This window comes from Narcine bancroftii, chromosome 2 (assembly GCF_036971445.1).
Source record: "Narcine bancroftii isolate sNarBan1 chromosome 2, sNarBan1.hap1, whole genome shotgun sequence".
Classification (NCBI taxonomy): Eukaryota; Metazoa; Chordata; class Chondrichthyes; order Torpediniformes; family Narcinidae; genus Narcine; species Narcine bancroftii.
Window position 1 is genome coordinate 207,245,282 of NC_091470.1, and position 14,152 is coordinate 207,259,433.

Sequence of the window (14,152 nt, forward strand, 5' to 3'; positions counted from 1 at the left end):
ATCAACACTTAATACAAAGTAAAAAAAACGCACAGAGTGGAAAGTGCGTGCATTGACCAGCCTCTGGCCCTTCATGAGTTATGAGCCCAGACAACCCCAAAACCCAGCAGCAATAGAAATTCACCAAGACAAATGGTTACTTAAACAAAAGTTCCTTTTAATTACCTTTAAACATGAAAACAGAATTACACTTTAACTTATCACTAGTAACTTACTTTACCTATCTTCTTTCTTTGGCTTGGCTTCGCGGACGAAGATTTATGGAGGGGGTAAAAAGTCCACGTCAGCTGCAGGCTCGTTTGTGGCTGACCAGTCCGATGCGGGACAGGCAGACACGATTGCAGCGGTTGCAAGGGAAAATTGGTTGGTTGGGGTTGGGTGTTGGGTTTTTCCTCCTTTGCCTTTTGTCAGTGAGGTGGGCTCTGCGGTCTTCTTCAAAGGAGGCTGCTGCCCGCCAAACTGTGAGGCGCCAAGATGCACGGTTTGAGGCGTTATCAGCTCACTGGCGGTGGTCAATGTGGCAGGCACCAAGAGATTTCTTTAGGCAGTCCTTGTACCTTTTCTTTGGTGCACCTCTGTCACGGTGGCCAGTGGAGAGCTCCCCATATAAAACGATCTTGGGAAGGCGATGGTCCTCCATTCTGGAGACGTGACCCATCCAGCGCAGCTGGATCTTCAGCAGCGTGGACTCGATGCTGTCGACCTCTGCCATCTCGAGTACCTCGACGTTAGGGGTGTGAGCGCTCCAATGGATGTTGAGGATGGAGCGGAGACAACGCTGGTGGAAGCGTTCTAGGAGCCGTAGGTGGTGCCGGTAGAGGACCCATGATTCGGAGCCGAACAGGAGTGTGCGATTGCAGCGGTTGCAAGGGAAAATTGGTTGGTTGGGGTTGGGTGTTGGGTTTTTCCTCCTTTGCCTTTTGTCAGTGAGGTGGGCTCTGCGGTCTTCTTCAAAGGAGGCTGCTGCCCGCCAAACTGTGAGGCGCCAAGATGCACGGTTTGAGGCGTTATCAGCCCACTGGCGGTGGTCAATGTGGCAGGCACCAAGAGATTTCTTTAGGCAGTCCTTGTACCTTTTCTTTGGTGCACCTCTGTCACGGTGGCCAGTGGAGAGCTCGCCATATAATACGATCTTGGGAAGGCGATGGTCCTCCATTCTGGAGACGTGACCCATCCAGCGCAGCTGGATCTTCAGCAGCGTGGACTCGATGCTGTCGACCTCTGCCATCTCGAGTACCTCGACGTTAGGGGTGTGAGCGCTCCAATGGATGTTGAGGATGGAGCGGAGACAACGCTGGTGGAAGCGTTCTAGGAGCCGTAGGTGGTGCCGGTAGAGGACCCATGATTCGGAGCCGAACAGGAGTGTGGGTATGACAACGGCTCTGTATACGCTTATCTTTGTGAGGTTTTTCAGTTGGTTGTTTTTCCAGACTCTTTTGTGTAGTCTTCCAAAGGCGCTATTTGCCTATCTTAACCCCTTTCTAATTCTAAGTGCATGTGTCAGTTCAGAAAAGTTCTTTGGTTCACAGTCCAATTTCATTTCTCATTCTTCCAAGTTCACTGGTTGCAGGCAATCCTTATCTTTCTTTTTTTCTTTGGCTTGGCTTCGCGGACGAGGATTTATGGAGGGGTAATGTCCACGTCAGCTGCAGGCTCATTTGTGGCTGACAAGTCCGATGCGGGACAGGCAGACACGGTTGCAGCGGTTGCAAGGGAAAATTGGTTGGTTGGGTTTTTCCTGTCTTTTGTCGGTGAGGTGGGCTCTGCAGTCTTCTTCAAAGGAGGTTGCTGCCTGCCGAACTGTGAGGCGCGAAGATGCACTGTTTGAAGCGATATCAGCCCACTGGCGGTGGTAAATGTGGCAGGCACCAAGAGATTTCTTTAGGCAGTCCTTGTACCTCTTCTTTGGTGCACCTCTGTCACAGTGGCCAGTGGAGAGCTCGCCATATAACACGATCTTGGGAAGGCGATGGTCCTCCATTCTGGAGAATTTAACATGCATAAAATTCACCAGGCTTTGGTGCTCAAAAGGTTACCACTCATGAAGGTTCTTGTTGGTTTTCAGAGAGAGATGTGTTATTCCAGGACATCCATAACTGAGGTACTTCCCTCTGTCACCTCAGTGTTTTTCTGATGAACTTGCCCCATCAGGGATTCTCCAGATGATAACCTCTTTCAGGTCACCACAGAGTTCCTTTCTGTTTTTCTTATTCCAAGGGAAACATTAGACTGTCAGTCCTCTCCTCTTGCATGAACCACAAAACTGTGACCAGGCCATCTTCCACACTGGAGCTTCTTGCTAGCCTTTCCTATTTCATTTATCTGACTTCTGCTCTCTCTTTTACACACACCCACACACACACCCACACACACACCCACACACACACCCACACACACACCCACACACCCACACACACACACACACCCCCACACACACCCCCACACACACACCCACACACACACACACCCACACCCACACACACACCCACACACACACACACACACACACTGAGACAGCCTGTTTGACTCTCTCTGCTTGCAAAACCACATGACCTTCTCCAGGAAACAATAGGAGCCAGCCTTCTCATTCATCTGTTGCTTTTAGGTAAACAAGAACCCATCAGTGACTTCTCTGAGCATTCTTCAAAGCTCACCTTCAAAAAAGGTGTGAGAAGCCACTATTCCTCTGTAGCTTTAAAGACAATAGTCCATTTATTCCACAACATCAGTCCAATTAACACCTACTTGTGAAGAAGTCTCCATAGGCATTCTTCAACGTTTCTGTAAAGTAACTGTGGACATGAAGTCTCCAGTATTTCAAATAAGATTTGTTTTAAAGTGTTTGTATGTAACTTACTCTAACCTTTCCCAATTTATCTCCCAAAAATATTTCTATATACTCTGTCACGCCAGGAAAGAATTTTTTCTGATCGCTGTAAGGTAAAACATCATGAGATGGGAATGTGTAAGGAGTTACCCTGTGCAGGGCTGTAACAAGAAGGGGAGGTGTCCTTGTACTCCTGTTAGGTAAAACATCATGAGATGGGAATGTGTAAGGAGTTACCCTGTGCAGGGCTGTAACAAGATGTGAATGCATCCTTGTACTTACAAGATAAGAGAGACATTGATGGATTGAGAGGCAGGAAGCTAGCAGGGAAAGGATAGCAACAGTTTTAGTCATTGGATAAGTAATGATATGATGATGTTCTAAGCACGTATCCAAGGGTATAAAAAATCACCATTTTGCTGATAACGGCAGAATGCATTCTCCGACTAACATTGTTAGTTGCAAGTGTTACAATCCGGTAATAAAGAACAAAGAACCCTGATTTCGACTCAGTCTGGTGTTTGTCTCACTCATTCGTGGACAAAGCAGACCTAACATCGCTCAATGAGCTTTATCCAATTCCAAACCATTTGGAAAATACTCCTTCCCAAAACATTGAAGATCCATTTTTGAAAAAATTGTACTGGATCAGTATTTTCAAAATCTTCCGGAAATCCAACAATTTTAACATTATTTCTACGGCTCTAATTCTCTAAATCGTCAGTCTTCTTTAAAAAATAATTTCTTTGAATTTCCCAGCCAGTGAAAGAATCCTCCATCGTGTTCATTTTTAATTTGTATTGTTCAACCTCATCACGACAATCATAAAGTCCCACCCTCAATCTTCTTAACTTTATCCAGCACCTTATCCACTACTTTCCCATATTTTACCACATCAGCTTTCATAGTTGAAATTTCTTCTTTCACATTAAGAAATTGCTGTTTCATTGATTTAAAAAAACCTTGACTCATTTGTTTGAACCTGTTTGGTTAAATAATCAGTCAGATTTTCTTTTGGTTGTTTAGATGTAGGCCTACCTTGATATATTACCGTTTTTTTCTCTTCTTCTGTAGCCAGGAAAATATCTTCCTCTTCAACTCCAGCGATGTCTCCTTCATTCTCCTCTGTAGACCAAGACGACAGGTCCACTTGTCCACAGGTTCTGGCCCTCTCCCTCAATGACCCAGGGTTGCTGGATCAGGAGAGATCGCCCCACCCCATAGGGTGGAATGTGCATTTTTTCCTCCTGATTGGGAGGATGATGTCTTCGGGCCAGTGCTCCGGGGAGTCATCTGGGGTCTCGGGTTGATTGGAGTTGAGTTGCTAGGTTCTGATGCAAAGGTAGGCCTCACTTCTTCCATACTGGTTAGTTGTTTCTGGTTCGTTTTTTTCATAGTCATTTTGAGTGTTGATAGTTTTAATAATACATTGTGGCGGCTCACCACAAGGCAGGCGAACCGGCCCCGCTTGTAAGCCACGCGGCAGGGCTGCCAGCCAAAATGGTGCCGTCGAGGGTTTCCCATCCTTCCAGCTTGGGGACCACGTGACGCCCGGATGACGTTAGCGCCAGGGAGCTAATGTTTTGGGAAGGAGTATTTTCCAAATGGTTTGGAATTGGATAAAGCTCATTGAGCGATCAGAAAAAATTCTTTCCTGGTGTGACAGAGTATATAGAAATATTTTTGGGAGATAAATTGGGAAAGGTTAGAGTAAGTTACATACAAATACTTTAAAACAAATCTTATTTGAAATACTGGAGACTTCATGTCCACAGTTACTTTACAAAAACTTTGAAGAATCCCTATGGAGACTTCTTCACAAGTAGGTATTAATTGGACTGATGTTGTGGGAATAAATGGACTATTGTCTTTTAAGCTACAGAGGAATAGTGGCTTCTCACACCTTTTTGCAGGAGCTTTGAAGAGTGCTCAGAGAGGTCACTGATGGGTTCTTGTTTACCTAAAAGCAACAGATGAATGAGAAGGCTGGCTCCTATTGTTTCCTGGAGAAGGTTCTCAGCCAGGGAGTATAAGAACAGCCCAGCAGCCTGCAATAAACTAGTCTGCTCACTGAGTTCAACCCATCTGGTTGCGTGTGTTATCGCAGGATCAGTGTAGCTGCCACTACAATTGGTGTCCCAGACTGGTTCAAACATGTTTGAACCCATTATGAGTGAGCCTGGGATCAGCGCTATAGCTGTGAAACTGCCTGAATTCTGGGTTCAGGAGCTGGAGACCTGGTTCGTCCACGCGGAGGCCAAGATTCACCTCCACCAGATTTCATCCGATTCTACCATGTGGTCGCTGCCCTGGACCAGGCCACCACCAGACGCATGCTGCACCTTGTTCAGCACCCACCCACCGAGGACAAGTACGAGACCATCAAGCGAGTGCTTACTGGGTCCCTCGGACTATCCAGACACCAGCGTGCTGTTTGGGTGCTGCACCATGACGCCCTGGGGGACAGGTCCCCGATGGAACTGATGGACGAGATGCTCGCGCTCATGGGTGAGCACATCAACTGCTCACTTTTCGAGCACATCTTCCTCAAAACATATGCCCGGGGACATCCACCTGTTGCTGGTTCAGGAGAGCTTCACTGACCTGAGGAAGGCTCAGTGGTCCAGCAGGGCATGGGCACGACCTCGCCAAGCCCACCCCTAGCACTGCGGTAGAGAATGCAGGGTCACCAAGAGCATAACCAAGGCCACAGCACCCGCTTCAGGCCCCTGCTTCTACCACCAGCGCTACCAGCGCTGGGGAGCCAAGGCTCGGAAGTGTCATCAGCCCTGCTCGTTCCAGGAAAATGACCAGGCTGGCCGCTGTTAATGGCTGCAGAGGCTGGCCAAGGACACAGCCTTCTCTACCTGCGGGATTCAGTCAGCGGCCGGCGGTTCCTCATTGACAATGGATCCCAGATCAGCATCATACCGGCGACAGCCATCCAATCCAGGAACCGACCTCGTGGACCTCCCCTTTGTGTGGTCAATGCAATGGCAATTTGGACGTATGGAGACAAGACAGTCCACTTCCAGATTGGCCAACAGAATTTCACGTGGAGGTTCACCGTCTCGTCCCTCCCAACTGCCATCCTGGGTGCAGACTTCCTCCTTGCACATGGTCTTCTGGTGGACATTCAAAGTAGGCGCCTGGTGGCGCCCGTACCTTCCTGGCTGTTCGCCTTGATGCCTCCTGCTCGAAGCAACTGCAGATGGCCACGACCAGCACGCCCAGTGACGAGTTCCAGCAGATCCTGGACGAGTTCCCGACACTCCTCAAGCCACAGTTCTCTGCTGCCTCACCACGCCACGGGGTGTTCCACCACATCCCCACCCAGGGCCTGCTGGTTCACGCGAAGACATGCTGGCTCCCGCCTGATAAGCTCCTGATAACGAAGGAGGAGTTTTCGCACCTGTTGGAGCTGGGGATCCTTCGGCGGTCTGACAGCCCATGGGCCTCGCTGCTCCACCTGGTCACGAAAGTCTCCAGCGGCTGGCGTCCCTGCGGAGACTATCGATGCCTTAACGAGGCAACCGTTCCTGACAGTTACCCCATCCCTCACATCCAGGACTTCATGGCCAACCTGCACGGTGCGAGGGCCATCTCCAAGTTTGACCTGGTGCGCGGATATCACCAGATCCCGGTGCACCCTGAGGACATACCCAAGATGGCCATCTTCACCCCCTTTGGCTTGTTTGAATTCCTACACATGCCATTGGGGCTCAAGAACGCCGCTCAGACCTTCCAGCACCTCATGGACTTTGTGGGCAGGGACTTGGTTTTTATCTTTATTTATTTGGAAGACATCCTTGTCGCCAGCAAGGACCGGGCGCAACACAAGGCCCACCTACGTGCCCTTTTCTCCTGGCTGGCCGACTTCGGCCTGACCATCAACCCGGCCAAGTGCCAGTTTGGGAAAGAGTCCATGCAGTTCCTGGGCCAAAGGAGCCAAGCCCGCCACTGTGAAGGTTGCCGCAATCAGAGAGTTCCCATGCCCGAACAGCCTCAAGGGGCTGCAGGAGTTCGCAGGTATGGTCAACTTTTACAATCGTTTCATCCTGGGAGCTGCACACATCATGCAGCCACTTTTCGCCCTCATCGCAGCCAAGCACAAGACGCTCGTTTGGAACCCAGAAGCCTGCACCGCATTCGAGGCCACCAAGGACGCCCACGCGAAGGCCGCCATGCTCGCCCACCTGCACACCGACCTGCATGTGGCACTCTGTCAATGCCTCTGCCACAGCCATCGGTGCCATCCTGGAGCAGCAGGTGAATGGGCATTTGAAGCTGCTGGCACTCTTCAGCTGCCTGCTCCGTCCACCAGAATGCAAGTATAGTGACTTTGACCGCAAGTTACTGGGCATGTACCTGGCGGTGTGGCATTTCCACTATTTTTTGGAGGGGAGGACTTTTACCATCTTCACCAACCACAATCCCCTCAACCAGGCACTCGCGATGGCAAAGGATCCCTGGTCGGACTGCCAGCAGCGTCACCTCCTTCGTGTCAGAATTTACCACCAACATTCGGCACAAGGCAGGGAAAGACAATGTGGTTGCTGATGTACTCTCGCTACCAGCCGTCTGTGCGCTGACGCCAGGCCTCGACTTCGACCAGCTCGCCCAGGACCAGGAAGCTGATGAGGAGACGTGGGCCTTCAAGACCGCCTTCATCAGCCTGCGGTTCTGAGACCTCCTGACTCCAAGCAACGAAGGCACCATCCTGTGCGATATTTCCTTGGGTAGCACGTGGCCAGTGGTTCCTCAGCAGTGGTGCAGGCAGGTCTTCCGTCACATCCACGACCTTTCACATCCTTCAATCAGGTTCGTATGGCATGGGCTGCAGAAGCAGATCGCGGGCTGGGCCATAACATGCACCCATTGCCAGTCGTCTAAGGTGCGCAGGCACACCAGGGTACCCGTACAGGAGTTTGAGCACATCCAGGAATGGTTCAGCCACATTTACGTGGACATCATCGGGCCCTTACGTGTTTCCCGTGGCATCTATTACATGTTTACGGTGGTGGACCGCACCACTCGCTGGCTCAAGGCGATCCCGATGCCAGACGCCTCCACCGACTCCTGCTCCCGAGCCCTGTTGCATGGTTGGGTCGCCTGGTTCGGCGTCCCGGCTCACCTCACCAGCGATCGGGGCGCCCAGTTCTCATTTGTGCTCTGGGTACAGCTCGCCAAAAGGTTGGGGATAAAGCTACACCGCACCACGGCCTACCACCCACATGCCAATGGACTGGTCGAACGTCTGTACTGCCACCTTAAGTCAGCACTGCTCACTGCCATCACTGCTCCCGACTGGACGGACGAACTGCCTTGGGTGTTCCTGGGCGTCCGCTCCACTCCCAAGGAATATCTGCAGGCGTCATCAGCTGAGCTTGTCTATGGTGCACCGCTGGCACTACCTGGTGATTTTGTCAAAGCACCGCACAATCCACAGCAGTCGCTGGATAAATTACTTCCTTACCTCAGGGCACGCTTGGACTCCTTCGAACCCCCACAGCCACCCAGGCATGGCACCCGCCCGACTCATGTTCTTGTCGAGCTTTTTTCCGCGGAGTTCGTTTTCGTTCGGCGGGGCCTGACCGCGGCACCTCCGCAGTGACCTTACGAGGGGCTGTTCAGGGTTATACAGCGTTCCGGCTCGACGTTCACACTGGACTTGGGTAGCAGGCATGAGCTGTTTACCATGGACAGGATGAAGCCAGCGCACCTCAATCCCACTGAGCCTGTGGTTGTTGCTCATGCCATGAAGCGAGGCCGCCCGGCAAAAAAGGACATTGGCGCTGGTTCTGGGGGTGGGGGGTGCTGTGTGCTGGCTCACCACAAGGCAGGTGAATCGGCCTCGCTTGTAAGCCTCGCGGTGGGGCAGCCGCCAAAATGGTGCAGTCAGGGGATTTCCTTCCTTCCAGCTCGGGGCTCAGAAACCCGCGCTTGGGGACCACGTGACGCTCGGATGACACCAGTGCCCTCCAGCGTGGTTCTTAGCCAGATCCGGGCTGGGAGTATAAGTGCAGCCCAGCAGCCTGCAATATACTAGTCTGCTCACTGAACTCAACCCGTCTGGTTGCGTGTGTTATTGCAGGAGCTGTATAGCTGCCACTACAAATTCTTATAACTTTTAAAATACTTCTTATTGTCTGAAAAAATTTTATCGTCGTGTTTTTAACAATTTTGTTGGGAAAGCTGTCTTCCAATGTCTCCCACCTATGCCATCACACCACGCCCTTCGATGATCACTACCCTTGAGCTCTTAACCATATAACCATATAACCACTTACAGCACAGAACAGGCCAGTTCGGCCCTACTAGTCCATGCCGTAACAAATCCCCACCCTCCTAGTCCCACTGACCAGCACCCGGTCCACACCCCTCCAGTCCTCTCCTCTCCATGTAACTATCCAGTCTTTCCTTAAATGTAACCAATGATCCCGCCTCAACCACGTCTGCCGGAAGCTCATTCCACATCCCTACCACCCTTTGCGTAAAGAAATTTCCCCTCATGTTCCTCTTATAATTTTCCCCCTTCAATCTTAAACCATGCCCTCTTGTTTGAATCTCCCCCACTCTTAATTGAAAAAGCCTATCCATGTTTACTCTGTCTGTCCCTTTTAAAATCTTAAACACCTCTATCAAGTCCCCTCTCAATTTTCTACGCTCCAGAGAAAAAAGCCCCAGTCTGCACAACCTTTCCCTGTAACTCAAACCTTGAAATCCTGTCAACATTCTTGTGAACCTTCTCTGCACTTTTTCTATTTTATTTATATCTTTCCTATAATTTGGTGACCAAAACTGTACACAGTACTCCAAATTTGACCTCACCAATGCCTTGTACAATTTCATCATAACCTCCCTACTCTTGAATTCAATACTCCGATTTTTGAAGGCCAACATTCCAAATGCCTTCTTCACCACACCATCTACCTGAGTATCAGCCTTGAGGGTACTATTTACCATAACTCCTAAATCCCTTTGTTGCTCTGCACATATCAATAGCCTAGCATTTAATGTATATGACCTATTTATATTTGCCTTTCTAAAATATAACACCTCACACTTATCTGTAGTAAATTCCATCAGCCATTTCTCAGCCCACACTTCCAGCCTTCCTAAATCACCTTTTAATCTACGGTAATCTTCCTCACTGTCCACAACACCACCAATCTTTGTATCATCCGCAAACTTACTTATCCAGTTCTCCACCCCTACTTCCAGATCGTTAATATATATAACAAACAATAGTGGATCCAGGACCGATCCCTGAGGAACTCCACTAGTCATTGGCCTCCAATTGGACAAACAATTTTCTACCACTACTCTCTGACACCTCCCATCCAACCATTGCTGAATCCATTTCACTACCTCCTTATTTATACCTAATGCCTCCACCTTTTTTCCTAACCTCCTGTGGGGAACTTTGTCAAAAGCTTTACTAAAGTCTAAATAGACAACATCCACAGCTTTCCCTTCATCAACCTTTTTTGTAACCCCCTCGAAAAACTCAATCTTGTTTTTTAGCTTCCTTCTTAACTCCCTATATTCACTCTTCAGACTTTATCCCTTTTCCTATCTATGTCATGGGTGCCAAAGTTTACCATGACGTCTGGCTGAACAACCTCCCGCTGAAGAATGCTGTGCATATGATAACATATAACATAACAATTACAGCATGGAAACAGGCCATTAGGCCCTTCTAGTCCGCACCGAACCAAATACTCCTCTAGTCCCACCTACCTGCACAATGTCCATAACCCTCCACCTTCTTCTCATCCATATACCTGTCCAGCTTTTTCTTAAATAATAAAATTGACTCTGCCGCCACTATTTCTCCCGGAAGCTCGTTCCACACCGCTACCACTCTCTGAGTAAAGAAGTTCCCCCTCATGTTACCTCTAAACCTCTGCCCCTTAACTCATGTCCTATTGTTTCAATCTCTCCTACTCTTAACGGAAATAGTCTATCCACATCTACTCTGTCTATCCCTTTCATAATCTTAAATACCTCTATCAAATCCCCTCTCAATCTTTTACGCTCCAAAGAATAAAGATCTAATCTGCCCAATCTCTCCCTGTACTCTACTTGCTTAAACCCAGGTAACATTCTGGTAAATCTTCTCTGCACTCTCTCCACTCTGTTTATATCCTTCCTATAATTAGGCGACCAGAACTGCACACAGAACTCTAAGTTTGGCCGCACCAATGCCTTATACAATCTCAACATCACTTCCCAACTCCTATATTCCATGTAATGATTGATAAAGGCCAGCATACTAAAAGCCTTCTTCACCACCCTATTCACATGAGTTTCTACCTTCAGGGAACGATGTACCATTACTCCTAAATCCTTCTGCTCTTCTGTATTCATCAATGCTCTCCCATTTACTACATATGTCCTGTTCTGATTCTTCTTACCAAAATGAAGCACCTCACACTTATCAGCATTAAATTCCATCTGCCATTTTTCAGCCCAATTTTCTAAGCAGCCCAAATCCCTCTGCAATCCTTGAAAACCTTCTTCATTACCAACTATTCCACCTATCTTAGTATCATCTGCATATTTACTAATCCAATTCACCACCCCATCATCTAGATCATTAATTATATAACGAACAACAATGGGCCCAATACAGATCCCTGAGGTCACCGGCCTCCAACCTGACAGACAATTTTCCACTACCACTCTCTGGACTCTCCCTTTCAGCCAATGTTCAATCCATTTGACTATCTCAAAATTTATACCTAAAGATTGCACCTTCCTAACTAACCTTCCATGTGGTACCTTATCGAAGGCCTTACTGAAGTCCATATAGACAACATCCACCGCGCTACCCTCATCCACATTCCTAGTCATCTCTTCAAAAAATTCAATCAGATTAGTCAAACAGGACCTTCCGCCCACAAATCCGTGTTGAGTGCTCCTGATCAAACCCTGTCTATCCAGATATTTATAAGTACTATCTCTAAGAACTTTTTCCATTAATTTACCTACCACAGACGTCAAACTTACAGGCCGATAATTGCCAGGCTTCCTCCTTGAACCCTTTTTAAATAACGGAACCACATGCGCAATACGCCAATCCTCCGGCACTATCCCCATCTCTAATGACATTTGGAAAATTACCGTCAGAGCCTCTGCTATTTCCTCCTTTACTTCTCTCAATGTCCTGGGGAAGATCCCAAACACTACATCTTTCATAATCATATATTCTCCATATTTACCCAATTTGCTTTTTTTATCTCACATATCCCAATACCCTTCTCCTTGGTGAATACCGAAGAAAAGAAACTGTTCAATATCTCCCCCATTTCTCTAGGCTCCACACACAGTTTTCCGCTCTGATTCTCTAAGGGACCAATTTTGTCTCTCGCTTTCCTTTTACCATTAACATATTTGTAGAACCCTTTTGGATTCATTTTCACCCTGCTTGCTATAGTCTCCTCGTACCTTCTTTTAGCTTTCCTAATTCCTCTCTTAAGATTCCTCTTACATTCAATGTATTTTTCAAACATCTCCTTAATTCCATGCTTCTTATACCTAATGTACGCCTCCCTTTTTCTTCGAACCAAGTTTCCAATATTCCTTGAAAACCACGGCTCTCTCAAACCTTTTGCCCCTCCTTTTAACCTAACAGGAACATAAAGCTTTTGCACTCTCAAAATCTGATCTTTAAAAGACTTCCATCTCTCTACTACATCCTACCTATAAAACAAATTGTCCCAATGCACACCCTGTAAGTCCTTTCGCATCTCCTCAAATCTAGCTTTTCCCCAATCAAAAACCTCAACCCTTGGCCCTGACTTATCTCTTTCCATAATGACATTGAAGCTGATGGCATTATGATCACTGGACCCGAAGTGCTCGCCAACACTAACCTCCGTCACTTGACCCATCCCATTTGCCAACAGTAGATCTAACACTGCTCCTTCTCTGGTCGGCAACTCTACATATTGTTGTAAAAAACTATCTTGCACACATTTCACAAACTCTAACCCATCCAGCCCTTTCACAGAATGTGTTTCCCAATCTATATGTGGAAAATTAAAATCTCCCATAATTACAACCCTGTGCTTATCACAAATATATCCACTATCTCCCTACAGATTTGCTCCTCTAGGTCTCGGTCCCCTCCGGGTGGTCTATAATACACCCCTACAAGTGTAACCTCTCCTTTCCCACTCCTCAGTTCCACCCAAATAGCCTCCGTGGACGAGCCCTCTAATCTATCCTGCCTAAGCACCGCTGTAATATTCTCCCTGACAAGCAATGCAACACCACCTCCTCTTGCCCCTCCAACTCTATCACACCTAAAGCAACGAAACCCAGGGATATTCAGCTGCCAATCACATCCCTCCTGCAACCATGTCTCACTAATCGCTACCACATCATACTTCCAAGTATCAATCCACACCTTCAGCTCATCCACCTTTTTTACAATACTCCTGGCATTAAAATATATGAATTTCAGAGATTTCCCAATTCTTAATCCCTGTTTTCCCTCATCTTTAATAACAACATTATTTCCTTTTCATGCCAATTGCCCTTCATCTTCTTCCAGAGCATTTCCTTTCTCTATCACCTGCCCATCCATATTCAAATACTTACTACAAACTTTCTTTGTTTGCATTCTAACCTTCTCCTTACTGCTCTGTACTATTTTGCTCCCTCCCCCCAACCATTCTAGTTTAAAGGATCCTGAGTAGCCCTAGCAAATACCCCTGCCAGGATTCTGGTCCCCCTGGGATTTAAGTGTAACCCGTCCTTACTGTACAGGTCACATCTTCCCCAAAAAAGTCCCAGTGATCCAGAAACTTGAAACCCTGCCCCTTACTCCACCCCTTCAGCCACGTGTTAATCCTCCACCCCATTCTATTTCTATTCCCACTGTCACATGGCACAGGGAGTAATCCAGAGATTACCCCCTTTGCGGTCCTTCTTTTTAACTCCCTACCTAACTGCTTGTACTCACTTTTTAGGACCTCTTCTCAGAGACAGGTCTTTCCATGGCACCTGTTGGGCCACATATCATCTGAGAATCTTGATCTTTATCCTGTCTGATCCCCTCAGCAATGAATCCCCTGCCACTCTCCTCCCATCTACTATTCTCTCCTGAATCACAGCACCAGACTCCATGCCAGCAGCCTGAATGCTATAGCTCGTCCCTGGTAGGTTGTTTCCCTAAAAACATCCAAAATGGTACGCTTGCTATTGAGGGGAATGGTCATGGGGTACCCAGGGCTGACTGCCCTTTCCTTCTGCTGACATTCATGGAGCTACCTTCTTTGTGCCTCCTTGGTATGACTGCCTCCTTGTGACTCC

At 48.0% G+C, this 14,152-nt stretch overlaps 1 protein-coding gene across 1 annotated transcript in view; it reads left to right on the plus strand.

Moving 5' to 3' along the window:
* The window catches only part of LOC138755034 (zinc finger protein 678-like), a 34,113-nt gene that overhangs the window by 5,472 nt on the left and 14,489 nt on the right, over positions 1-14,152 (plus strand). The gene's annotated exons all lie outside the window — the stretch shown is intronic.